Below are 26,828 nucleotides of genomic sequence, written 5' to 3' on the forward strand. Positions count from 1 at the left end.
CTCCCCGCCCCAATCAGGTCACACCACCCCACAGAGCACCTTCCTCACCAGGGACCAGTTTCATGGAAGACAGTTTTTCCATGGATGGGGGCAGGGGATGTTTTGGGGGTGATTCAAGTTCATTACATTTATTGTGCACTTTATTTCTATTATTATTACATCAGATCCACCTTAGATCATCAGGCATTAGATCCCAGGGGCTGTGGACCCCACAATAAATCACTACAGAAATATTTCTTACGGTTTCCATGAGGTCCATAATGGCAGGGACTATGTCTATTCAGTTCTCAAGTGCATCCCCAGAGTGTAGTATAATGCAAGAATTCCACAGATATTTGATGAATGCGCAAATGAACTTGTCAGAGAGTGAGTCTTGCTGGAAGACACAGAAACTATAAACAAGTATCAGCTGAGGATTCCAATATCTCAAATTACATACAACCTTACTGTATGAAAACATCCTAGTACTGAAATCTGACAAGCCTGGGTTCAAATCCAACCTCCACAATGTATCAGCTGGGTGACCTGGATAAATGACTCAACCTCTCTGAATCTCTGTTTCCTCATCTGTGAAATGAATGTGATATTTAGCTCAATGTTGTTAGTATTAAATGAGGCAGCCTAGATCATGGCCTCACCCATAGTAGGTGACCCCCTAATTGGAGATAGTATTAAATTTTTATAGAACATTGTTCTCCACGAAGCCTCCATAGGTTCCCAAAGATGACATCCAGTTATGGTGTGGGGCTCGACTGAGCGCAGTCTGGGGCAACTGCCGTGGAGGGAAATTTGACAAGATCTACAACCTGGTGGCTCAGATGGTAAAGAATCTGGCTGCAATGTGGAAGACCAGGGTTCGATCCCTGGGTTGGGAGATCCCTGGGTTCCCCTCTGGAGAAGGAAATGGCAACCTACTCCAGTATTCTTGCCTGGAGAATCCCATGGACAGAGGAGCCTGGCAGGATACAGTCCATGGGGTTGCAAACAGTTACATATGACTGAGCGGCTAACATACACAAAATGACGAAGGTTGTATCCTCGGACACAGCAACACTACTTCCAGGGATGTTACTCTGGGCATGTGGAGTGGCTTTTAAAACCTGAGTTTTTCTACTGCCTTCTTTAGAACAGCCATGGGTCAGGAAGACCCTAAACACTCAGCATCGAGGACCGGCTCCATCAGCTGAGGTGTCCCATATGCTGGGATCTAAGAAAGAAGGGTCAAGAAACCATGCACTGACTAGGGTGCTCGCCAGGGGACACTCTGAATGAAGCGTGTTAAAAAGCTAAACATAGAATTATGTGTATGTTAGGCTCCCATCTACATAAAAAAGATGAAAAAGCGTATGTGCCTATTTCACTAAATGAGCATAAAGTATCTCTGAAAAGACAAACCAGAAACTGGTAACCCTGGTTTTCCCTAGGAAGGAAGCTGGGTGGCAGGAACACAGTGGGGAGCACTTTTCTCTATAAACCCTTACGTACTTTTAAAATTTTGAAACATGAAAATGTATTACTTTTTCAAATAAATAAGTTTAAAAAAAGTGATCAGCTGGGTGATCAGCTCCCCTTCTCAAAAGTCAAATACAAACACAGCTTATACGATTTGTTCAAAGTCACCCAGCTCTTAGAAGTCGGGGTTCAAACTGAGCTCCTGATCCCCAGGGCAGTGCTCTATCACTTACCACTCACTCATTCAACACAAATTTATTTATTTAGCACTTATTCTACAACAGGAGCTGCCTTGTGGAGGGATATATGGGCCAGAAAATAAACCCTGGTAAGAAAAGATGAAAGGGAGAATCAATTTCTTTCCATCTTCGCATCATGCATCACAAACTGTCCCAAAGGGCTGAGCCTGAAACATCCCAAAAAGTGGACAGAAACAACCCAGGTTAAAGGAGGCATCCACTGCCCAATCCAATCTGGATTTTGCCATCTTAGGATAAAAGCCCAGCTGTCCCAAATCTGAAGTTTTCAAGAGAAGCCCCAAATCCAGACCTATTAAAATGTTTAAATCACTCAGTGTGTAAGAGTTGGCAACTAATTCACCAGGCGGACTAACACCTTAGCGGCTTCACATAACCCTTCCCAGCTGGGGCAGTGATAAAAGAATCTGCCTGCCAATACAGGGGCTGCAGGATATCTGTGGGTCAGTCAGGAAGATCCCCCGGAATAGTAAATGGCAACCCACTCCAGTATTCTTGCCTGGACAATCCCATGGTCAGAGGAGCCTGGTGGGTCACAGTCCATAGTGTCACCAAGTCGGACTTGACTAAAGCAACTTGGCATGCATATGGGTCTGTGACCTTTATTTTATCCCATCATAGCTATGACCATCAGTCTTCTCACACTTTTTACCCAGAGCCTAATCAGAGTAAAATGTAAGCCAGCACTACCCAGCCACTGTGGCCTTGGATAAGTAACTTCCCTTCCTAAGATCTATAAGTAAGAGACTCGCTGATGGCCATGGACTTGCTGATGGCCACGCTAGCCTCCCTGGTAGCTCAGACGGTAAAGCGTCTGCCTGCAATGCGGGAGACCTGGGTTTGATCCCCAGGTCGGGAAGATCCCCTGGAGAAGAAAATGGCAATCCACTCCAGTACCCTTGCCTGGAAAATTCCATGGATGGAGGAGCCTGGTAGGCTACTGTCCACGGGATCACAAAGAGTCAGACACGACTGAGCAACTTCACTGGATGCTAACCTCTCAGCATTGCCAGCCATGTATTCGACCCCTCCCCTGTAAGGCCCACATAACTAGGCACCTTTGACAGACCAGGATGGGGATTAGACCCTGACACAGTGCAAATGCAGAACCAGCCTTCAGCCTTCTGTCATCTCTCACTTGCCATATCATCTAATTGGTCAGCCTCTTAACTAACCAGCTCTCTCTCTTATCTCACCCTTACTCTATCATCGATTCCTCAGTGGAACCACAAGCACCCTCTCCTCCTCTCCACATTATATACACATCCAGATACACTCTTTAAACAGAGCCAGTCAGCAGCCCCTGAGATTTCACTAAAAGAAACACATAGCAAACAGAGCCTGCTAAGCCAAGCTAGGAAACCAGATCTGAACTACCTGGCGCCCATGTTTTTAAGAACAGTGGGACCATTTTCCAGATCAATCGCTTCCCATGACGATTTTCCTCTTGTTGGTGCTGGCAGGAATATACTAACCATCATCAGAGGCTGGCCCGGATGGTGGGGTAATGCTGAGCCTCTATGAGCAACTATCTTCTCAGTCCATTTCTGCCCTAAACAAATGAGGTAGGTTTTGTTATTTTCATTTTGCAGAGGAAGAAACTGAAGCCTGGGAATTAACTTGCCCAAAGTCAGAAGACTAGTTAAGTGGGACCAAAAGTCAAATCCCACCTGATTCCACGTCCTGAACCCCCAACCCTCGGTTTTAACAACAGGTCTGTCACAGGATCACCTGCCACACTTCCCTTCTCAACCTTCGCCAACAGCTTCTTACCCGGTTCGGGCAGCCCGTGCGCTCTATTCCTTACAGGAAGGAGCTTTTGTTTCTTCATAGTCCCTTCAAGAGAGCAGAAGTCATTTGTGCTTGTTGACTTGCTCACAGCCTGACTGGCCCTGAGAGCACGTGAGTTCTTAAAGACGTGTGAGAGCTGGCTGGACCCACTCACTATTGTTTCCTGCTATGAGCACAGTGCTGCGCACACAAAAGATTGCCCAGGAAATAAGGGTGAATATTGGAGTGAAATGTGGACTCCCAGGCCAGCAAGTGGAACAGCCCTTCCATTTCTGAGAATGAAAGTGCTAGTCAGTCAGTCATGTCCCACTCTTCGCAACCCCATGGATCACAGCCGGCCAGGCTCCTCTGTCCCTAGGATTCTCCATGCAAGAATACTGGAGTGGGTAGCCATTCCATTCTCTAAGGGATCTTCCCGACCCAGGGATCGAATCTGGGTCTCCTGCATTGCAGGCAGATTCTTCGCCATTTGAGCCAAGCATACACAAGGGACCAGAAAAATACCCTTCCTTCTGCTTTAACTGGGGTCCACCTTAGCATCACTGGACCTGGGCCACGTGGGCAAGAAGTCCTGGGTCTGCCTGCTGGTCCGTGGAACCCACAAGCGCAGCAGAGGAAGGCGCCGGCGGCAGGACACGGCACACTTATTTGGATTAAGACCCACCTTTGCAACTTGTAGGAGACAAAAACCAGCAGGAGACAGACATTCTCACAAACAAGAAAATGTTAGGAGTCAAGTTTGGACTATGGAAAAAGTTCAACAGGAAGAATGAGACAACTTTCTCAGTCCTCCGCTGGAAATCAGACGCAGACGGAAGAGTCTGGGAGTCCAAATTTGTGCAAGAGTAAATATTGGCACAAACAGGATGCAAGCGCCTGTTCCTCTCTGCTTCACAAGGCTGGCAAAATGTCCCCAGAACTCAGAGCACTGACAATCCCGATCCCTTTCTAGAAGTAATGATTTCATTCCAGCAGCATCATCACCCAGGCTGCCAACCACAATATAATCATCAGAAAAATCCCCTCCTGTGATACGAGTCAAACTAAACTGTGGGGAATAACCACACCTCTTATTTACTCCTCTCGAAGCCCCAGTTTAAGTGTCAAGTTTCTTGGAGTGTTTGGGTGTGGCCCGTAAATGCCATCTAGAGTGATTCTGCAGTGCCTCCCAGATAATAAACTGAAAAGTCTAGACACCAGTGGTTGCAGAGACTGACCATGCATGATGTCAGCAGTGACACTGCTGACATGGAACGTACATAAGACCCAGAGGGGTGACAGAGCGGTCAGAAGCTACTGTCTGGCAGCCAGCAGGAGTTTTCAGTGTGGGGAAATGTGCTCTATAATAACATGTGTGATTTATTAAAAATTAGCTTCACCCTCCCGTTGCAGGAACAAGATGGAGTGCTTTCTCCTAAGAAAAGGAGACCAGGAAAAGGGCCCCATGTCATGGGGCCAAGTTCACAGAGCGCTGCAGAGTCAGGAGCCTGGAGGGGATCTTGGGATCTGATCACTTCAGGGAGGTCATGAGTTCGATTCAAGTTCATGTAACAACCACATGTTAGAAGGTCTGCTGTGCGCCGGGATCTGAGTAGGAAAGAACCGTTCAGGACAAGGAAGAATGGAATATCTGCCCCCCAAGAGGCTCAGGGGCTCACAGGAAATACTCAAAAGTAATGCCATAAATGCACTATTACACCAACGGCTGTAATTGAAGATGGACGGCTGAGACTAGACCGAGGCAGAAAGATTAAATCGCCTTCTCCATTTACAAAGCAAAGCTCATGAAAGGTCAACCGAAAAATACATGCTTTCCTTTTTCTTGTCTGTTTCTCTAAAGAATATGGGCGCTGGACACTGGGAAGGGAATTTGGGGAAGAAAAAAAACAAGCTTTCATAGCTAAAGCTCAACAGGTACCCTTTTAAAATCTGGCAAGGATGGGACCAAATATTACGTTTTAGTACATATCAGTAAGCACCCACTATCCAGAGTGCAGAGAAGAGCCAGATGTGGTCTTACCAATAACAAAGAAAAGAGAAAAAAGGAACAGGTATTTGGTCACGATTACAGAAAAACACAGGAAGGCCTAAAGCTCTGATGGCAAACAACTCAATGCCTACGGTGGCCCAAGGCAGAGAACACACCCATGCTTAGAGGGCCAGGTGGGGACCACAGCAGACTAGAGAAAACCCTCCGTCTTCTTTCTGTTTCTTAAAGAAAAGCTGAAAGCCCGAGTTTACATGTCAAATGTCCCAATTTTTAAATACTGGAGCAAATAATCTTTTTTTTTTTTTTTTCAAAACAGGACTCAAACCAAACAGGACATTTCTGATGCCAAAGTCTGGCTCCTGGGCTGCCAGTTTGAGGCCCCTTGACCTAAGGAGTGACTACAGAAAAACAAGTGTAGTTCCTAACTGCCAGAGCCAGAGGGATAATGAAGGAAGAGCGTGATAGTCACTCAGGGAGGCCTGTAGGAAGATGAATCCAGTCCTGGGAAAAATAATCAAACCAGTAAAATAAAACTTCAGAGGCCTGTAGTATACCACTCACCACTGACACCTGCATAGCACTTTATATAGTCAGCCTTAGGGATCTGTGGGTTCTGAGCCCTCGGATACAGAGGACCAAGTGTAAAGACTTGAGCATCCTTGGATTTCAGTCCAGAGAAGAGAGACCTCCTGCACCAGTTTCCTACAGATACCAAGGGATGACTAGCTTCTAAAGCTCATTTTCACGTCATCTCATCTGATCTCCCCAACAACTCTCAGAAGTAGGAATCATTATGAACCCTATTTTAGAAGTAAAGAGTTTCTAGTTCAGAGGCCAGAGAAGGAACTTGTCTCTAGTCCCCCAGTTATGAAAGGGCAATAGCATCAGGACTCAAGTCTGGGACAAGTACTTTTGCAGAATTTCAAAGAGAAGAACTCCAGGCTATCCTGATGAACAGCCAGCCTTGACAACACCGGTCTAGCAAAAACTAATGTTCTCAACCAAGGGTGATCTTGCCCCCATCTCCTCCCAAGGGAGACATTCAGCAATGTCTCCAGGTATTTTTGGCTGCTGTACTGTGGGGAGGTGTGAAGGGTACCACAAGCATCTAGCAGATGGAGGTCAGGGATGCTGTTGAACATTCTACAGCACATGGGACAGCTTCCTATGACAAAGAACTATCCAACCCCAAGTGTCAATATGGATAAGCTTGAGACCCTGGTCAGACTCTAGTGCCTGGCTACTTAACTCAAGACCTGAGAATCAGCAGAATCAGCATCAGTTGGGAACTTGTTAGACATTCAGGCCCCAACACACACCCACTGAATCAGATTCCGTGGTTTAACAAGATCCCTGGGTGATTTGCACATACCTGGAGAAGCATAGCCCTAGACCAGGCTTCCTTGGCCATGTCGGAATTTTAACATAGGAAGGAACCTTCACAGGAGACCCTTGCGTTATTTTGTAGACAGCAACAGTGAGCAGTTGGCCCCGGGTCAGACAGCTTGCCCATGGCAATCTCTGATCTCAAATCCCTGTCCTGCACTATCTCCAAGATGCCAGGCAAAACCAACATATGGCCTCTTTGTACAACTCTCTCATCTGCAAAGTTGATACTGACCTTTGGGGGTGTCTTGGGGACTTTTTCTGAATCGTGAAAGGAATCGATTATCCTGCTGGCTGAGATTTTTTTAAAATGATCTCAGAACACTGCATGGGATAACCATGTTCACCCACCACTTTTGCCTGCAGATATTTTACAATGAAAGTGGCCACACAGCTACCACAGTGGTGGACTCCAGTGGCCAGCAAGTATCAGAGTTCTCCAAAATGACAGCGGCAGCTGATGTGGTCTCCCCCAAAAGCACCTGGGGAATAATGCTGAACCCGTTCCAGAGGAGTATTTAGAATTCAACGACAAGCGTAAAAGGCTTTACACGGAGGATTTACGCAGATGAGGTCATGAGCAGGTTGTAACAGGGTTTGAGGCAGCTTAGTTCAGAATAATAAAGACACACGTCAGAGTCCTTGCTGGATTTTTGCCCCCAACCTTGGGAAGAAGGGGAAAACAAATTCCTTCACGTATTCTCCCAGGCTCAGCTAAATGGACATAAACTCTAGTTCCTGAATGGACAAGGCAGTCCCAAGCAGTCCCTTAATCCTAGTATTTGCTAGAAACAACCGTTGTCACAGATGCCTTCAACAAAACTCAGAACTCGGCCTGCATCCAGAAGAGCCAGCAAAGTTGAAGAAAGTTCTGTAACAAATGAGGAAAGAAGCAAGAAACTGGAGGTGTTGTGGGTGTGTGGTGGCCAGCTAAAGTGAAACCAGAACACTGAGGATGAGAGAAATCTCATATTTTTCCCCAAAAATTAAGGTGAGGTGTACTTAGAGGCAAGTACACATTTTTTGGAGCCTATGATTATATGCAAACTAAACCATACAAATAATTATGAGAGGCTGTTTGGGCATTAGCACGGATAGATGTTGACCTGGTTTTTCCAGAGGCCATGGTCAAGAGGGAGAGGGATCTTAGGGTGAGTCCCATGGCTCTCCAGGACCCTCTGGGCACAGTTCACCCATAAGCACGACAGGGCTAGGAAGAGGGTGAGGGACGTGAGGTATCTCTCAGGTATCTTGGCAGCTCACTCACCTCACCCTGGTGCGTGCGTGCGTGCATGCATGCGTGTGTATGCTCGGATGCTTCAGTCATGTCCAGTTCTTTGCGACCCTATGGACTATAACCAGCTAGGCTCCTCTGCCCATGGGGATTTTCCAGGCAAGAATACTGGAGCGAGTTGCCGTTTCCTCCTCCAGGGGATCTTCCCAATCCAGGGATGGAAACTGCATCTCCTGTGGCTCCTGCATTACAGGTGGATTCTTTACCGCTGAGCCACAAGTGAAGCCCACCTCACTCTAGACGCAGCCTCAAAGCATACACACCACCCGCTTCCAAAAAGAACACTCATATTTTTGACTGAAAGCTTACACAGAGTAAAGGTGGTTGATTTTCATTTTAAGCCTAACCTTTTACTACAGAGAAAAATGAGGAAGCCATACTCCATCCCCAAAACCTCACAGAGGTGTCCTCATATTTCTGACAAAGAACTCAGCTAACTGACTTGCTTTCCAATCAGCATAGAGCCAGCTAAACCGGGCTGCTAGCTTCTGCTTCATAACGAAGCCAGCTTATAATAATGTCATTTATTATCCTGATACAGAAATGGAATATTTTTAAAAGGGAAGAGACAGAGAATGTCTTCCACACATATGAAAAATATTTTAAAAGCCCCCAAATCACCAGAATATGTTAGGAGTTGGAACTATCAGAGGGGAAAAAAAAAAGTCAGCTTAAATTTAATAGACCGTTTAAATTCCTAGTTGACAGTAATTAAAGAGCAAGCAGTATTTCTTTAAACGGCTGCTAGACAGAACTTAATCCAATTTAGGTAATCACTAACCTTTACTATTTTTTTTTCTCTCTCACTTTCTCTCTCCTCTAAATGGAATCCAAGGATTGATCTACAAAGGCCATAAACTGGCAAAGCATAAGAAAAGAATATTTAAAGAGAGAGAGAGATTGGGTGACTGTTACCTCAAAGAGTCAAGTCCAATTAAAATGGAAACAAGTCTGGGGCTCCCTAATATAAATTGACTATAACCTGGGGCTTCTAACGAGGCTTCCTCACAGCAGAAGCCAGGCCAAGAGAGGTGGCAGTACTGCCTCCCCCATTCTCCTGTTTCAGCACCTGTTGGGCAGGCTGATCACCAGGTCCTGCCCACCAGTGCGACAGCCAGCCCTTGCCAGACCAGCACCAGTAATTCTTATGGTCACAATACCCTCTGGGCCTCTCTCCTTCTTCCATGGAATAACTACTCTCAGAATTACCCAGACTGTCCCTTCGGTTCCTCCAGTGTTCCCCCAGCCCCTGTCCTCTCATGTTAATGCAACCACACTGCTCTGATTCAGAAACTTCCATGTGAACAACTAGGACCTTCTTGAGATCTTCGGATCCTGGGTTTTTCATGGAAGGTCTTCAAAGACACATATTAGAATATACTAGAAAGAACAAGGGGCTTGAGTTAATAGCTGTGTGACATCAGGAAAATAATTAACCTCTTTGAGCCTTCGTTTTTCACATCTTAAAATAGGGAAAAGACTATCTACCTGTTTGATTGTTGAGAGGTTCAAATAACATTACCATGACTGTACCTAGCTCCAGTAACTGCCCAGTAAATAAATTGGCTCCTTTAACTGTACACGTTTTAAGATAAACCTTGAATCTCCAGCCCCTGCCCAAATCATGAATTAACTCAAGTTCACTGCTGATGCTCGATCATTGCTTTGCATCACTCAGCTCCAAAGGGGACTCTTCCCTTCTCAAACAGTACCTTCTGCTCATCAGGGTACCACTGTCTCTGTTCCCAAATTGTTAAACTCATAGCCTGTACAAAACCCACAAAATATTTTATTCCCAACACTCAGCCACTGAATTATTAATTTATAATAAATGGTTAACAAATGATACTTTCTATAAGCATTGCTTTCAGCAAGAATTTACATTTTGCATATACAGAGGCAACTCTAGAGAACAAACTTTAAATGATGAACACAACACATTAGAGATCTTTCAGAAGGCCTCATACTCTATATTTCTCACATCAATTCTGTTTCAGTTTACCTCTGCAAAAAAAAAAAAAGGTGAAAATGAAAAAGGCTACAATTCAAGTTTCTGTGTATTCTACGCGTACAAGGGCAGCACAAAAGGAATGACCAGGGAGACTATTCACATGGACACCTACAAGTTCCCTAGGATAGAGAACTCATTAAGAAATCCACAAAGTCCTTATTGATTTCAATTTTCTACAGATGAATGCTTCAAATACTGCACATACATTGTTAATAAACAAAGTGAAGTTTATGACATTAGGTCTGGATCCCCAGGATCAAATTTTCAAATACCAGTGTGATGGTTTTTAAAGATAAGACGAGGATTTTTTTTTCCCAGTGATTGAGCCACTCTATGATATTTAAAAGAAAGAAAAAAGAAAAGCCACCAGTTAATCAACTATAAAATGATCTTATCAATAACTGAGGCCCTGAAAGGAAAGACATCTTCAGAGCTGGCTGGCACTTCAAGGCTGGAGTAACAGATCTGGAACACATTCTCAGCTCCACTCCTGTTACTGTGCCTGTTACTGAGTCCAGGCTCATTCTGCTTGCTGCACAGAGGTCAGTGAATCCAAGAGACAAGGTGTTAAGGCAAGGAACACGACTTTATTTGGAAAATCGCCTGACCAAGATGGCAGACTAATGTCTCAAAATAACCATCCTGTCAAAGTCTGGATGCCAGATTCTTTTATGCATTAGTGATGGGGGGTGGTGAGGAAACAAAACTAAAAAGGCCATTTACTCTCACAAGTATCTCCCAGAGTAGCAAGCCTCAGACAGGGTGATGTGTTAATTTCTTCCTTCCTGCCATCTACAGGTGGAAGAGTTCTGAATAAAGGCACTTTAGCTTAACAGTCAAGCAGAGGGGCAGGATTATCAGAGGCAGGCCATTATGTGTAATTATAATAACAAAAGAAATAGATCTAGCAGGGAAGAGTCCCTGTTACTTGACTTTGGACAAAGATGCTTTTGAACTGTGGTGTTGGAGAAGACTCTTGAGAGTCCCTTGGACTGCAAGGAGATCCAACCAGTCCATCCTAAAGGAGATCAGTCCTGGGTGTTCATTGGAAGGACTGATGTTGAAGCTGAAACTCCCAATACTTTGGCCACCTGATGCAAAGAGCTGACTCATTGGAAAAGACCCTGATGTTGGGAAAGATTGAGGACAGGAAAAGAAGGGGACAACAGAGGAGGAGATGGTTGGATGGCATCACCAACTCAGTGGACATGCATTTGGGTGGACTCCGGGAGTTGGTGATGGACAGGGAGGCCTGGCGTGCTGCAGTTCATGGGGCCGCAAAGAGTCAGACACCACTGAGCGACTGAACTGAACTGAACTGAAGTCCTCTAAGACTCAGTGGACTTATCTATGTCATGTGGAAATGATACTACTTATCTCATTTTTGGGGGTGCAGATTATATATCAGTTTCTTAGTGCAGAGTTTGATATAATAAGACTTCAAAAGGTGTTTGTCCCCCTCCCCTTTTATAAACATTTTTGAAATGTTCATACACAGACCATTGTTGAAATTTCACCCATTTGAAATAAAAACACAACCATGACCCTCTGGCTCTGAAAGAAATTAAGTCTCCTCATTGAGAAATAAGCTTGTTTAAACTAAGCCCTCGAGAAATAACCGGGTCAAACAATCTTATTTCTAATACTTTTCTTTTTTACACTACTAAGGGTTCTGGTTGTAACAATCGTCAATGAAATACTGAAAGGATGATGGTTGGGGTTGAATAAAACCAAAGACAACTTTGTGGATTAACCAAGCATTGTTTCCCTTATCGGCTACATTCTACAAAAACACTTGAACAGCTCTCTTGGTCAGATCCTTGGGCTCAATACAACCAGAAAAGCCCCACCAGCCAGGTTCCACAGAGAGGAGCGTTGCACTTTTCTTAGTCCTACTAGGAAACTCACAAGAGACTAAATTTAAAATGTGGCTAAATTAGTTCCTGTAAGTGCCTGTAAGTGCCATCTAGCCTTCTGATACAGGTGCTGTTTCTGCTGTCAGTTACAGCGCCTCCCGCACACCTCCCCGCCCCCCCACCCCAGTAATTTACTAGAGCACAGTTCCATGACATTTTGCAGCATGCAGGCCAGTGAAATGTCATGACTGCACCCACCGCGGTCAAGATCACTAAAGGGAAATAAAAAGGGCCACCTCTGAGGTTCGATCAGCAAGCACCTTTTGGTGGGGAAAGGGGGGCGGGCGCGGAAGATGGAGACAATCTGGAGTTGGAGTCCTTGACCGCTTTGGTCGTTCGCAATGGGTCGTTTGGATCTGCACGCATCGTGTGGGCAATAGGTCTAGAACTCTACCCAGCAGGAATGTCTGGAGGTTCCAGCCCAGAACTTTTTCCAAGTGGGTCTCCGGGGCAGATGTGCCTCTGAGCCACCTCGCGTGAGCCTTCCGTCCTGTGGGGCGCATGGCAGTAATTGAAACCTTGCATACCGCAGGACTGCAGTGGTGTCTATAAATACTCACCGCCTTACTGCTGACCAACAAAACGCGGGCTCCCGGCACCTCAGGGGAAGAGGCGGTGGCATGTGACCCAAGGCGGAGGCTAGGTAGAACAGGGGAAAACCCTACTGCCAACCAGGGAGGCACCCCAGAGCCGATTCCTGAAGCACGGTGTGCAAATACAGAACCTGGTCTGATCCTGGGCGGCCGCCCCCAGGAAGAGGGGGGAGAAAGCTGGAACCAGAGTCGAGAGGCAGGAGTGGAGATTCCAGAGCGCCCCCCTGTGCTCGCAATGAGCTCTGCGTGCGCGCACAGTAGGCGCACAGGCGAAAGCCTCCCCAAAACGCGGGCGGGCGGGAAAGATGTAGCGGAAAGGGGATGCGGCTGGCGAGGACAGCCGCCCGCCGGGCCGAAGTCTCCGCGGGCTGCTCCCCGGCCCGCCCCAGTCTGCGGAGCGCGCACTTCCAGCGGCGCTTGGGACAAAGCGGCTCCCTTCTCTGGCCTCCCCTCCCAAGCTTCTCTCCGAAAAGAAGGGGGAATAGTAGGAAAAGATGGGGGTGTTTCGGGGCGCCGAATCGCCCGCGCCCGAGTAGGGGCAGCTCTTGAGATTTGCACCTCAAAGGGGCCAAAGGAGAGAACCAGAGAGACCGACAAGCAAACTTTCTTTTTCGATCTCCAGGCATAGCCTGGGTCCTAGGATCGGCGGCGTCCCTCGCCCATCCTAAGCCACGACGCGGGGAACGTTCCTCCCCTCCCCCGCACCCCCCCCCCCCCACCAACGGTGATCGCGAGCCCCGTCCTCTGTGCCCGCCTGCAGCGTCGGATCCGAGGACCCTTAACCACGAGAGGGCCCCCACCCGGTTGCCCCCAGATGTAACGCTTTCCCCAAGCCCCCTCCGCGAGCCCCGCGGGATTGTGCCCGGTGTGCCGGGCGACTGTGTTCTCAATCCCGTGCCGCTGCTGAGCCTAAGGCGCCAGCCCCTCCCGAGTCACCTCGAGTCAACGCACCCCCGCAGCTCGCCTCGGCCCCAGACTCTGCGCGCCCGGGGAAAAGTTTCCGGTCTTCCCGAGAAAGTTTTCTCACCCGCGGGCAATGAGCGACCTGGATGGCTCTCGCCACCGCGCGGTGCCCAGCTCCCTCTCCTCCCTCCTCTCCCGGCTCGGCGGGGTCCTGTCCAGCCTCGAGTCCTCTCCGGCGCGAGTCCACAATCGCGGTGGCGGCGGAGCTCCCGGACCCGAGCTGGTGACACGTTTCCCTCCTCGCTCATCTTACGACCTCCCCCTCCTCCTCCCACCGCCCCCCGCTCCTCCTCCTCCCACTTTTCCTGTCCTGTGCTCATCGCTTCAGTTTCTCTCCGGCAGCTCGCACCCCACCCCACCTCACCCCGTCCCACTGCTCCTCCCCAGCAGCAACCCTCCCCCGGCTAGGGAGGGGGGGCGGTGCAAGGGGAAGGGGTCGCCTGCACTTCAATCCAGCGCAACAATTTCAGGAAATGCAACGCTTGTAAAGCTGGGGAGGATGCAACAGGTCAAGGGAGCTTGGCGCTGCGCTTCCCTCACACAAGAGGTCTCGAGACCCCCCAGCCACCCACCCCCGCCTCCACCCCCACGAAAAGAAACCCTACCAGGATGCCAAAGGGGGTGATTCTAGGGTTCAGTGGAGGGCTGGAGCCTGGGACTTCTGTCATTGCTCTAAGGGACAATCCTCAGGCCGGTTCCAGAAGTTAAGTGCATTAATGGAAATGTAATTCCAGTGAAGTCTCTACCTTAGGTTTGGTAAACTTTTTTTTTTTTTAGTTTCTCACTTCTCTTTCCAGCTGAAGGTTTAGTGAATTGGAGGGTCCTTCAGAGTTTGAAACAACAGAAAGCCAACCGATCCCCAAATTAAAAACAATGAAAAACTATTTTCAAAACTGTTTTTCTCTTTGCAGGTGTTAAGAATTTGATGCAGCTGTTCTCAGGACTCACTGGCTTGCATAATTTCACCCTATGGCTGAGCAGGAAATACTTTACAAATGGGCTCCTTCACACATCACACTTAGGCTTTGAAACCACAGTGACATTTGCTGAAAAAAAGATGTCTTTTTATGTCAAAACTGAGAAAAAAATTCGTGTTTATTTTGAGCAGTGTGACCTTATGAAAGGGTTGCTGGTCGGAATGTGCCCAAAGGGGGTTTCATGAAGCTCCGGGTGCTCCCCTTGTCCAGAGGTATCAGATAGAGCTAAGGTGTTCTCAGCAAACCTCAGCATCATGAGGAGACTTTAAATCCCATCCCAGGAATCACAGACAATGAAGGAGACTGGACAAAGCACGTGCCTGGGATCAGAAGGCTTGAGAGCACAGTGGTCAATGAGGGTAACTGGGAACTGCAGTCAACGTTACACTGACATTTTCCATCTCATATTCAGTGCTCCCATTTCATTTAGTTTATGTTTTCCAATTTCTCCATCTCTTCTGTTTTTTTTTAGATGTTCTTTCTCAAGCCTTTATCAAGTGCAGTAGAAAAGCTTTTGTATACATATATATAGTATGTATAATATATATATTTTAGAAAACATGAATTTTTGCCTAGCTAAAAAATTTATGACAATTTTTATTCTCCTTGTTTGACTTAGTATGAATAAAATGCTAGGTTTCTAATTTAAAAGAAAATAGATACACAAGCAACAAAGATATACTGTTTAGCACAGGGAACTATAGCCAATATCTTGTAATAAACTGTAATGGAAAATAATCTGAAAAATAATATATGTGTATATGTATTACTGAATCACCTTGCTGTACAGCTGAAACACTGTAAGTCAACTACAATAAAATATATATATTAAAAATCTTTTTAATGAACTAGCAATAAAAGTCAGTAGGATAGAGAAGCAAAAAAAAAAAAAAAAATAGATTACTAATAAGGACCTACTTTATACCACAAGGAACTCTACTTAATGCTCTATAATGGCCTATGTAAGGAAAGAATCTAAAAAAGAGTGGATATATGTTTCTGTATAACTGATTCACTTTGGTGTATACTTGAAACTAACACAACATCGTAAATCAACTATACTCCAGTAAAAAAATTAAAAAAAAAAAAAAGCAGTTGTGTAGAGCAGTTGAGAGCCAAAGCCTGGAACCAGAGGTCAAGGGTAGTCAACCACCCTTTCTGACTAGTTGCACAATATTAGCCAAGTTATTTAACCACTATGCTTCAGTGTACACCTATGCAAATGAGGATAAAAGTAGTAGCTATCTCAGGCTTGTTATGAGGATTTAACGAATTCACACAGAGAAATTGCTTAGAATCTCTGCTGAGATTCAACAGACACTATTATTATTACTGTTATTATTCTGCAGGTCTGGGAAGTGGAAAGGGAGTCTTTGTTTAATGAGGCCTTCCCTATGCAGTCTATTTAAAATTGTAACTCACTCTTCCCTCCCAATCCCCCTCATTCAACTCTACTTTTTCTTTTCCATCTATTACCATGTAACATTTTATATGACTTTTTTTTTTTTTAATTTAGAGGATGAGATGGTTGGATGGCATCGCCAACCCAATAGACATGAGTCTGAGCAAACTCTGGGAGGTGGTGAAGTAGATGGAAGCCCGGCATGCTGCATGCAGTCCATGGGGTTGCAGAGTCGGACATACTTAGCGACTGAACAACAATGAATTATCTCTCCCATCACCTCCTGTTTCCAGACTAGAACATCAGCTCTTCAAGGACCTGGATTTGTTCTGTTCACTGATATTATCCAAAATCCTAGGAGAGTGCCTGGCATATTTGCTGCTACCCAGTAAATAGTGTATGAAATAATTCATGAACAGATTTCATCTAGCAAATATATGCTGTACTGATTGCCGATGGTGGGTTGGACTCTGTGCCATAAGAAAAAACTTAATTACTGGGCCTATCCAAGAATAAAAGAGGCTCCCTCCAAAAGAAGCACACTCCCTGGTAAAGAGAAATATTCACAATACAAGTGATACCAGCATGGTGTGGATGACATAAAAGAGTATTCAAGGATTGGAAGGAAGGTTTAAAGAGGATAGAGACTTCAACTCTAAGAAGTTGCTAATTTTGTAAACAGAAGTTTCTAAAAATTAAAAGGAGCCAATATTTTGGTGCAAATGAGAGCTTTGCTCTAAGGCCTATTGATACCAATATATTATAATTGTTACCACTCAAATTTTCACCAAAATTCTACCTAATGTCAATGGAACATTGCCTTTTCTTAAGAAATAGAATTTTGTAAAAAAAAAAAAAAGAAATAGACTTTTGTTAGGGGAAACTAATACAGTTTATTATATTTAAACATTTGTTTATGGAGGAGAAAATTTTCATTCTTTATTAGATATATCAGGTACACAGTTTACCATGGCCACAGCTTCTGAAGTGGAAGTTGGTCCAATCAAGTTTTCCTGCTGAAAGGGTAGGCCCTAGGCAGCCTCAGTGGGCCCTGATCCAAAAGTAGCCAAACTCTGTGACAAACTTCTCTGAGAAACTCTGGCCTCAAAAGGTATACTGAGTGAATCAGATTCCATTTCAAGAATGTAAACACACACACACACACACACACACACACGGACATACATGTAGCTAGTATCCAGAATAAGAGCTGAAATGTCATGACTTTATCTGAACTCTAGTGTCTAATCACTGCAGATTGGCTGTCTGTAGACCAACTAGATATATATTAGATGTATACTGTTTGAACCCCATGGTGTCAACAGTTTTAAAATCACTTGCCAACATGCAAAAATCAGAAAACTTCATGCAAAAATATGGATTTTCAGCTTGCCTTGAAAACCCTGGACTACTTGGCATTGTCCATGGTGGAGGCCTGCCCAGCCACAATTAGCTGGTGGCATGGTCCTTCTCTGCTGTTAAACAGGGCATGCACTTTCACTTTGCACAATCCCAGCCACTCCCTACTCTCTGCTTCTCTTATTCCCAGCCTGCTTCACCCACTTCTCTGGCACCCGGATACAGCTAGAAAAGGGATGCTGGCATATTGTCAGAGGCACCAGAGGTCTGAGTCAGCAGAATTTATGGTAGAATTCAAACCATTTTTCTCCCAGCCAGAGAACCCACTTCTAAAGGAAACTTTGCTTGGAATCACAGAATTTGAATGCTGCTGAGGGAGAGGAAGCGATGGGGTAGATATGGAGGTGAGTGAGCATCAAGACGGGGGAGCAGCTGAGACCTTTGCTAGGGCTGCCTTGGGATCAAAGCCACCATCCAGTTCTGCTCTTTTGGGAAGCCTGTTGTTTCTACTTTCCTCTGTTCCCATGACAATGCCTGCCCCTCCCAACTCATTCTACCCCTTCCTACCCCCCAAAGCCTAATCAGACCAAGTTCAAGAAGCATTAGGTGACTCGTCTAAAATTATACACAACCAAGAAAAGACAGGGCAGGCAATGCCAATTCAGGGCTCCTGTTTTATACTGTACTCCCTCTTTTTCTGATTAAGTGCTTTCATCTTTAAATAATAATTAAATTGCTTCAATTTACAGAATCACAGCTGTTAGTACCTTAAGGATCTGGTATACAATAGGAATAAAATAAATGTCTGTTGAATTTAGGTGTTTAAGGTCTGATTTCCAATTCAGACCTCCTTCCATGACACCTCAAGTTCTCATATCATATCATAGAAGTCTTCCGATGAAGAGAAAGATCATATCCTTCTGTAAGTTTCCTCCTCTTTATAGATAGAAAATTAGAGGCCCATAAATTCCAAAATCTTTTGCTAATGCCAGGTACAGAGTTTGTGAGGAGAACAGGTAGGTGCCCAGGCATAGGCAGTATCAGAACACAGTTTTTCAGGTCCTGAGAGCTCTGGTCATAAAATGAGTTAATGTAGTTACTCATGATAAATACCAGTCTAGATATAGAACTTGCGTAAGCCCTCAATATACATATATCCACAGCATTGCACCATCCATAAAAACAGGATCATTTGAAAAATAAGCTTAGCATCTGATCTAACACTGGGGTGTAAAATCAGTGACCTTTGTTACAGCAGGAGGACTTAGCACACAAATGAGAAGTCTTGCCCACTTTCTGTTCTCTTTTTAACTTCCACAGTAATACTGAGAACCTTAAAGTCTGTGTATTGAAAGAATTTTGGATGACACAAAAAATTGTCTTTGTCATTTCATTCTTTTCTTGATAGCAATGGGCTGTTTCTGTTATGTTGTGTGTTTTTTTTCCAATTATTTTTGTCTTTTAGTATTGGGAAGTGCCTCTCCTTCAGTCTAAAAGGTTAAAGTGAGTGTTAGTCGCTGAGTCCTGTCTGACTCTTTGTGACCCCATAGACTGTAGCCCACCAGTCTCCTCTGTCCATGGGATTCTCCAAGCAAGAACACTGGAGTGAGTTGCCATTTCCTCCTCCAGGGGATTTTCCCAACCCAGGTATCGAACCCGAGTCTCCTGCATGGAGGCAGATTCTTTTATGGTCTGACCCACCAGGGATTCTCAAGGGGCTGGTATGTAATTCTGAAGGTATTTTGAAAATAACTTGAATGAGCCAATCTTAAAAGTGAAAAGAACTTTAGCAATCCTACACAAATTTTCCCTGGATAATCCAGATTTCAATTATTCCTTTCCACAATTCCAAGTCAATCAGTTGGTGGACAAATATTGAGCCATCACTTATTGTTGTCAGATACTGGGAAGGCCACAGCAAACAAGAAAGACAAAACATCTACTGTCTAAGGAACAGAAAACAATAAACATGGAAAGGAACACATAAAGGTGACTTCATGTAATTTCAGGTATTGATCTGTGCTATGATGAGGATCAAATGAGGCATTAGGGTGAATCAGAGGGAAGAAGAGAAATGCTTTATCTATGATTATCAGGCATGGTCTCTCAGAGAAGGTAGCTCTGGAGTTGAGATTTAAATGACGACAAGAGGGGGACTTCTCTGATGCTCCGGTGGTTAAGAATCCATGCTTCCTCTACTGGGGGAGTAGGTTTGGTCCCTGGTCAGGGAACTCAGATCACACATGTCATGTGGTGTGGCAAAAAAAAAAAAAAAAAAAGACTGAAAAAATGATGACAAGAGGCAGACATAGGAACAGAAGAATGTTCCAAAAGAAGAAATGGTCAGTGTAGATGCCTTGAGTTGAGAAGAAGTCTGGCAAATTAGAGGGATTAAGAAGAAGGGCAGGATGGTTGAAGCCCAGCAAACAGGTCCAAGGAAAAAGATCAAGGTCAGATCATATGGGACCTGATAAGTCAAGGTAAGTTGGATCACAGTGGAAAGTTATTGGAAGGTTTTAGAATGTAGGATGTGATGTGATCTGATTTCTGTGTTAGAAAGATCCCTCTGGCTAATACATGGTGGATAAACCAGAAAAGTAGTAGAAGTGAAGGGCTGGCAGTCCCTTTAAGGAGGTGACTGCAGTAAACAAAAGAAGAGGTGATGAAGCTTGGATTAGGTTTGAAGCAAAAATGTTTGTAAGACATTAGAGATGATGGGACTTTCTAATGGATGTATGAAGAAATGACAGACATCATGGGATATGCTTCCACTCTTTGTTAGAGCAATGGGATGGAGAGTGATACCATCTACTGGCATGGGAAGGACAGGATGGAGGCTGAGGTTAGAGGGAGAATTAGTAGTTCTGCTTTAGCCATGTTATGTTTGAAACACCTAACGTGAGAGCCAAGCAGAGATGTCAAAGAGACACTGGAATGTATGAGATGGCATTGAGAGTTAGAAAATAAGAGCCCTCTCAGCGTATATAGATGGTACTGAACACCAAGGGGCTAGGTCTGAGGCCTTGGAGAGTATGGATGGAAAAGAGAAATCGGGAAGAATAGAGGAGTCTAGTAAAAGAGGAGGAACCAGCAGAAGAATGGAAAGAAATGAGCTTCTAATGAGACAGGGAAATCCTAGAACGTGTGATACAGAAACTTCAAGATGATGTACGAAGAAGGAAGGACTGATCAAGTATGTTCAACACTGTCAAAAAGTGAGTGAAAATGAAAACAGAATTAATGTTTCTTTGGCAAAATGTAGGTTGATGCTGATCTTGATAAGGGTTCTTTCAGCAGAGTGGAATGGAAGGAAATTCCATCAGAGTGAGCTGGGAAGAGAAAGAAAATCGAAGTGGAGACGGGGAATACTAACAACTCTTTCAAAGAGTTTTGTTATAAAGGGGAGCAGAGAAATGGGGCTGTACCTAGAAGGTACAGAGTCAAAAGACAGTCTGTTGGTTTGATTGTCTGACAGTTAATTTATAAATGGGTGATAAACAGCAAGTCATGTTTTAAAGGTTGATGAGAATTATCCAATAGAGAGGGAAATTGATTTATGTCCCTACGCACATTTTGGTGTGAGGGAATAGGGAAATAAATGCTCTCGTTGAACACATCCTCCAAACATGGCACCATTTAAACACGTTTTAAATGCAATACATTGACATGTTGAGACTATGATGAAAAGATGCCAGAGGAAGCAATGTGGAAGTAAGATACGGACACGCACAGAGAAGGTTCTCACATGACAGCTTCTGTATTCCATAACTGCAAAAAGCATCAGTCACTTAGACCACAGTGTGAATGATGTGTTTCGGGACTTGTGCAATATGACAGACTTGAACTTAAGATTGTTTGGGCTAGGACTTCCCTGGTGGTCCAGTGATTAAGAATCTGCCTGCCAGTGCAGGGGACACGGGTTCAACCCCTTTTTCGGGAAGATTCCATGTGCCAAGGGGCAACTCAGTCCATGTTCCACAACTGCCAAGCCCGTGTGATGCTACTGCTGTAGCGTGCACACCCGGAGCCTGTGCTCTGTAACAAGAGAAGCCACCTTAATGAGAAGCCCATTCACTGCAACTGGAGTGGAGGCCCCCCTCCCCAAACAAGAGAAAACCCAAGTAGACCAACGAAGACTCAGTGCAGCCGAAAATAAATAAATAAAAATTTAAAAAATTGTTTGGGCAAGATCCATAAAATATGTATACACATATACATATAATATACATATACATTTTTTAAGTCCCGGGAAGAATGGCATTGTTTTACATTTCTGCAAATCTCTCAACTTCCACCTTAATGGAAGACAGCTGGATTCTTCTACACTCCTGCATTCAATCTGTTGTGCTATCACACATCACGTAGCCTCTGGAAAATTCCACAGTAGATTTGTGAGAAGGAGAGCAAAGAGGCTAATAGTATCTTAATGCTATGATGAAAATACTTCTTGACTTATGGATCTCTGACAGGGTTTTAGAGGCTCCCTGGGGTTCCTTAACTACGCTTTGAGAATCACTGTTCTAAATGAACACTGGTTCTCTCCTGAGGCCCTTTCCTCCTCCAAAATCTTCTGAGATAGAGGCGGTTTCTCCCCCACAGTCCTTGTATCACTGGACTTCAAGGGAGAGTACTTGTTTTCTCTGTTCCTTGTGCCACTTCCAGACCACAGTCCCTCCCTAAACATCCCATCAAACCATCAGACCATCCTACCCACTCTTCCTCCTTGTTGTGGTCAATGCAGTCTCCCAGTTAGCCTCCTCTTTCCTTGAAGACTTGACTCTTCGTTCAAGGTCACTCTGCCTCTGATGGTTTCAATATCCACTCAATATCCATTGAAGAATTATCTTGGTGATTTCAATATCCACAGAAAGACTTCTTCCAGTATCCTGGAAGCTCAGTTCCGTAACCCCAGTTTCAACGACCTTTCCTTTCATTCTACCACAGCCACCCACGCTGATGGTCAGCCTTGACCTTGTCATTTCCTATCACCACCCTGATCGGCTCTCTAACTTTCCACTTCTCTCCCTCTAGTTCCCTGCCTCTCATAATTCTTCATCTCACTGGGATGTATTGGGTTGGCCAACAAATTCAACTTTTTGGACAGCCGAATAGTATCGTTTCATGGCACTTAACCCTTCATATCCTCACTTCCTTCCTCATTCAGCTAGAGTCCATAATCATATTAACTTCTTCCCATACATGCTAGACTCCTTCGCACCTTTCTCATTTCATTGCTTTGCTAAATTAAGGTTGTTTTATCAAATTCACCTCTACTCAGTGCCTACATGGAGAAGGAAATGGCAACCCACCCCAGCATGCTTGCCTGGAGAATCCCGTGGACAGAGGAGCCTGGTGGGCTATGGGGTCGCACAGAGTCAGACACGACTGAAGCGACTTGCCAGCAGCAGCAGTGCCTACATCAATATAAACATAAGTGGAGAAATACAGGCAACTGTGCATCCACATCCATCACCCTCCGGGGCCCTTAATGCTGCTCAGCACCCACACCAAATGTGCCTAGTCTTTTCACACTTCTATTGTCTCCTACATTCCAAAGTTTCCCTCCACATCCTCACTCTCATCAGAGAACCTTCCTTCCTTCTTTGCATAGTATAGGAACATCTAACAACAATTTCCACAATGCTATGGACTGAATGCTTGTATCCCCTCAAATTCATATGTTGAACCCTCAATCCCTGGTGTGATGGTATTTGGAGGTGGGGCCTTTAGGAATTAATTAAAGTTAGATGAGGTTGAGGCCCTCGCGAAAAGAAAAATGCCTTAATAAAGAGAGAAAAAGACACAAAACTGAAGTGTCTGTATGTCTCACTGTCTCTTTGTCTCCCTCACTCTCTCCACTAAGGAAAAGGCACATGAACACACAGCAAGATGGCGGCATCCGCACGCTACGCAAAAAGCCCTCACCGAGAATCAAACCTGCTGGTTCCTTGATCTTGGACTTCCTGGCCCCCACATCTGTGAGTAAACGGATGTCTGTTGTTTAAGCCCCCAAGTCTATGGTATTTGTTATAGCAGCCTGACACATTTATCGCCACTGCTGTACCTACCCCCTTGCTATAATCAGCAGCCATATTCTGCCTCACTCCTATTGCTGGAGATGAACCGCCAATGCCGATTCTGAGGCTAAACCCTCCATTCTGCAACTGATCCCATCCCTCACATTCCCCATCTCCTAGTGAAGCTGGTAGGATGTTCCCCTCTCCTCCCCTTCCAATTTATTTACAGCAAAACACCTTGAAAGAGTTTTCCATATTCACTGTTGCTAATGTTTCTTCTATTTTTCATTCTTTGACCCTCTCCAGTCAGGCTTTCATGTTCTCTATTCTGCCGGAACTACTTGTCCAGGTTACCCATGATTGCCATGTCACATATGAACTCAAATACTTGTTGAAGGAATGAATGAATGAATGAATGAATTCTCCGATGGTGAGTATCTCCCAACAGAAAAGTCACACATGTATACATGTGCACAAACAGACACACACACATAGATAGAGGGCAAGGGGGAGAATGAGGGAGAGAGAGAAGGATGGAGAGAGAACTCTTTGTGGCCCCAGATCCTACAAAGCCTGGCTTGGCCTTATGTCTGTGAAAGGGCTCTTTTATTTAAGAGCCGAGTATGGGTAAGGCTGTCTTCTGTAACATAGTTATCTTGACCAAAACAGTCCTCCCTTCTACGATAATCCACATCTTACAGTCGAGAAATGTTCCCTTGTGGGGAAGAAGCTTAAACTTTGATCTAGACTAGTATTAAGAGTGTTATTTTAGGTTGGGCTTCCCACGTGGTCCAGTGGTAAAGAATCCACCTGCCAATTCAAGAGATGCAAGAGACTCAAGTTTGATCCCTGGATCAGGAGGAACCCCTGGAGTCGGAAATGGCGTCTTGCTCCAGTACTCTCGCCTGGGAAATCCCATGGACAGAGGAGCCTGGTGGGCTAGAGTTCGTAGAGTTGCAAAGCATTGGCCACGACTGAGCATGCACTCATGCATGTCATTTCAGGGCAGTTCATTAATCCATGAGTCTCAGTTTCAGATACCACCTGGTTTTCAGGGATATCAGAAAGTCTAAATGAAGCTTATGAGAGAAAAGTGAAATATTTGGCATAGTGCTTGTCACACTGTAGGACATTTACTAGCAATAGAAAAGTAATGAGGTGCCATATTCAAAGCAAGAGACTGTTGTGTGTTTATTGTCCATAACATTTGTTTCCCTTGATAAATAATCCCAATTCCTTCACGGTAAATTCTAGTATTGTGCTTGATTTCCAATTTGGTTCACATGTGTTTCGACCTTTCTTTATACCCTAATGCTTACTGTATTACTACAATGCAAATATACTCTTATATTTAAAAAGTACTGTTGAGTATAAAGGAGACTTTTACAAGTGGTCCAAGAATATGGCAATAGAATGGTAATCCTAAAATATGACTTTCACACGCTCCCACTTCAAAAATAGATAAAGATAAGGAGCAGAATCACATAAAGGTAACAACAAAAGATAGTAGTCTGCATTCCAAAGACAAATGGAAAAAGCAGCAGTGAGTTTATGCTAATTTCTGTTGGGGTAGGCAGAGGGAGAGGAGGAGGTTAGGAAGAGGAGTGTTAAAGAGGATAAAGAAACAGGCGGAGGGAGGGCTTCCCTCATGTCTCAGTGCTAAAGAATCCGCCTGCCAGTGCGGGAGACGCGGGCTGAGTCCCTGATCGGAGAAGATCCCACATGGCGAGGAGCAACTTAGCCCCTATTGAGCCTGTGCTCCAGAGCCCGGGAACAGAAACTAGTGAGCCCACGGGCCCCAACTACTGAAGCTCAAGCACCCTAGAGTGCCTGCTGTGCAACAAGAAGCCACCGCGATGAGAGCCTGTTCCCCACAAGGAGAGAGTAGCCCCTGCAGGCCAAAAACTAGAGAAGAGCCTGCGCAGCAACAAAGACCCAGTCCAGCCAAAAGCAAATCAATAGAATTATTTTTTCAACAGGCAAAGTAAAAGAGATGGTCTTGTCCAGCGAAAGACTGCTGGCCAAGAGAGTTTGTCCAGGCTATAGTCAAGAGGCCTGATGGAAAAAAATCCCTCAAGGCAATCTATCCCTCTATCCTCAGAATCATCACCCATCTCACAAGTCTCTAACCATTGAATTCAGTATCCTGGGTGCCATGATGCAGCCATAAGGTGTATCCCATGCAAAGTAAGCTTCTGAGGACTGACTCATGCTGACTAAATTCTCCAGAGCCTGATGTATAAGTGACAATGTCAGTCACTCAGTCGTGTCTGACTCTGTGTGACCCCGTGGACTGTAGCCCACCAGGCTCCTCTGTCCATGGGGATTCTCCAGGCAAGAAAACTGGAGTGAGTTGCCATGCCCTTCTCCAGGACATCTTCCCAACCCAGGGATTGAACCTGGGTCTCCTGCATTATAGGCAGATTCTTTAGCATCTGAGCCACCTGGGAAGTCTCTGATATATAAACTAAGGTATTAATTAATGTATAACCAGTGATTCCTGGGTTGGGAAGATCTGTTGGAGAAGGAATAGGCTACCAACTCTAGTATTCTTGGGCTTCCCTCGTGGTTCAGCTGGTAAAAATCAGCCTGCAATGTGGGAGACCTGGGTTTGATCCCTGAGTTGGGAAGACCCCCTGGAGAAGGGAAAGGCTACCCACTTCAGTATTCTGGACTGGAGAATTCCATGGATAGAGGAGCCTGGCAGACTACAGTCCATGGGGTCACAAAGAGTTGGACTTGACTGAGCAACTTTCACTTCAGTTCACTTCAACCAGTAATCTTGTTTTCCAGGACTCTGCCTAGTATCACATTGATAAATTATCTCTTTAAGTGAAAGAGATAATTAGTAGGAAATTTATTCATTTGCCATTTTAATCTATATCTTCCTCTACAAGATGGAATTCCCATTATACCTTAAACATTGCATCATATGCCTCCCACTTCCCTCTCTCCTTCATTATTTTGCTCTCTCTCTCTCTCTGTCTCTTACACAGACGTGGAATCTACAGTAGCAAGTTACAACTGACATTAATATTAATTGCAGACATACAACGTGCTGGCACTGTTAGGTGCTTTGCAAGCAGTAGCACACTCCTCAGACAACAAACCCTGTGACATGGGTGCTATTATTATCCCCATTGTACAGATGAAGAAATTCAGGCTCGAGTGAATGGTTGAGTCCTGTCCCAAGGTCACGCGACTTGTCAGAAGTAGAAATAACCACAAATAACAGTGTTTTCTTTCTCAGTGTAAGTTCTTCCCTACCCTGAGTCATCTCGACCTCCCAATTTAGGGAGAGGAAGTTGCAGAGCTGTTTGGGGAAGATAAATATTCTCATCCAAACCACCAACTGTAGGGAGGTTTTCTGCTGGACGTGGGAAATAAGGAGAATTCTGCAGTAGGAGAAAGTAAACAGGG

General features: G+C 44.9%; 1 protein-coding gene across 13 annotated transcripts in view; it reads right to left on the bottom strand.

Moving 5' to 3' along the window:
• The window catches only part of PRR5L (proline rich 5 like), a 160,501-nt gene that overhangs the window by 71,786 nt on the left and 61,887 nt on the right, over positions 1-26,828 (bottom strand). The window contains exon 1 of one of the 13 annotated variants that reach the window (XM_070473169.1): positions 14,259-14,335. The exons of 9 other annotated variants lie outside the window; for them this stretch is intronic. The gene's annotated coding sequence lies outside the window, so the exon portion shown is untranslated. Of the gene's footprint in view, positions 1-3,482; positions 3,503-13,641; positions 13,662-13,717; positions 13,892-14,258; positions 14,336-26,828 lie in introns of those variants that run through there. 3 more of the 13 variants (XM_070473165.1, XM_070473168.1, XM_070473170.1) reach the window with 3 other exon arrangements.

Source organism: Odocoileus virginianus, chromosome 10, assembly GCF_023699985.2.
Source record: "Odocoileus virginianus isolate 20LAN1187 ecotype Illinois chromosome 10, Ovbor_1.2, whole genome shotgun sequence".
NCBI lineage: Eukaryota > Metazoa > Chordata > Mammalia > Artiodactyla > Cervidae > Odocoileus > Odocoileus virginianus.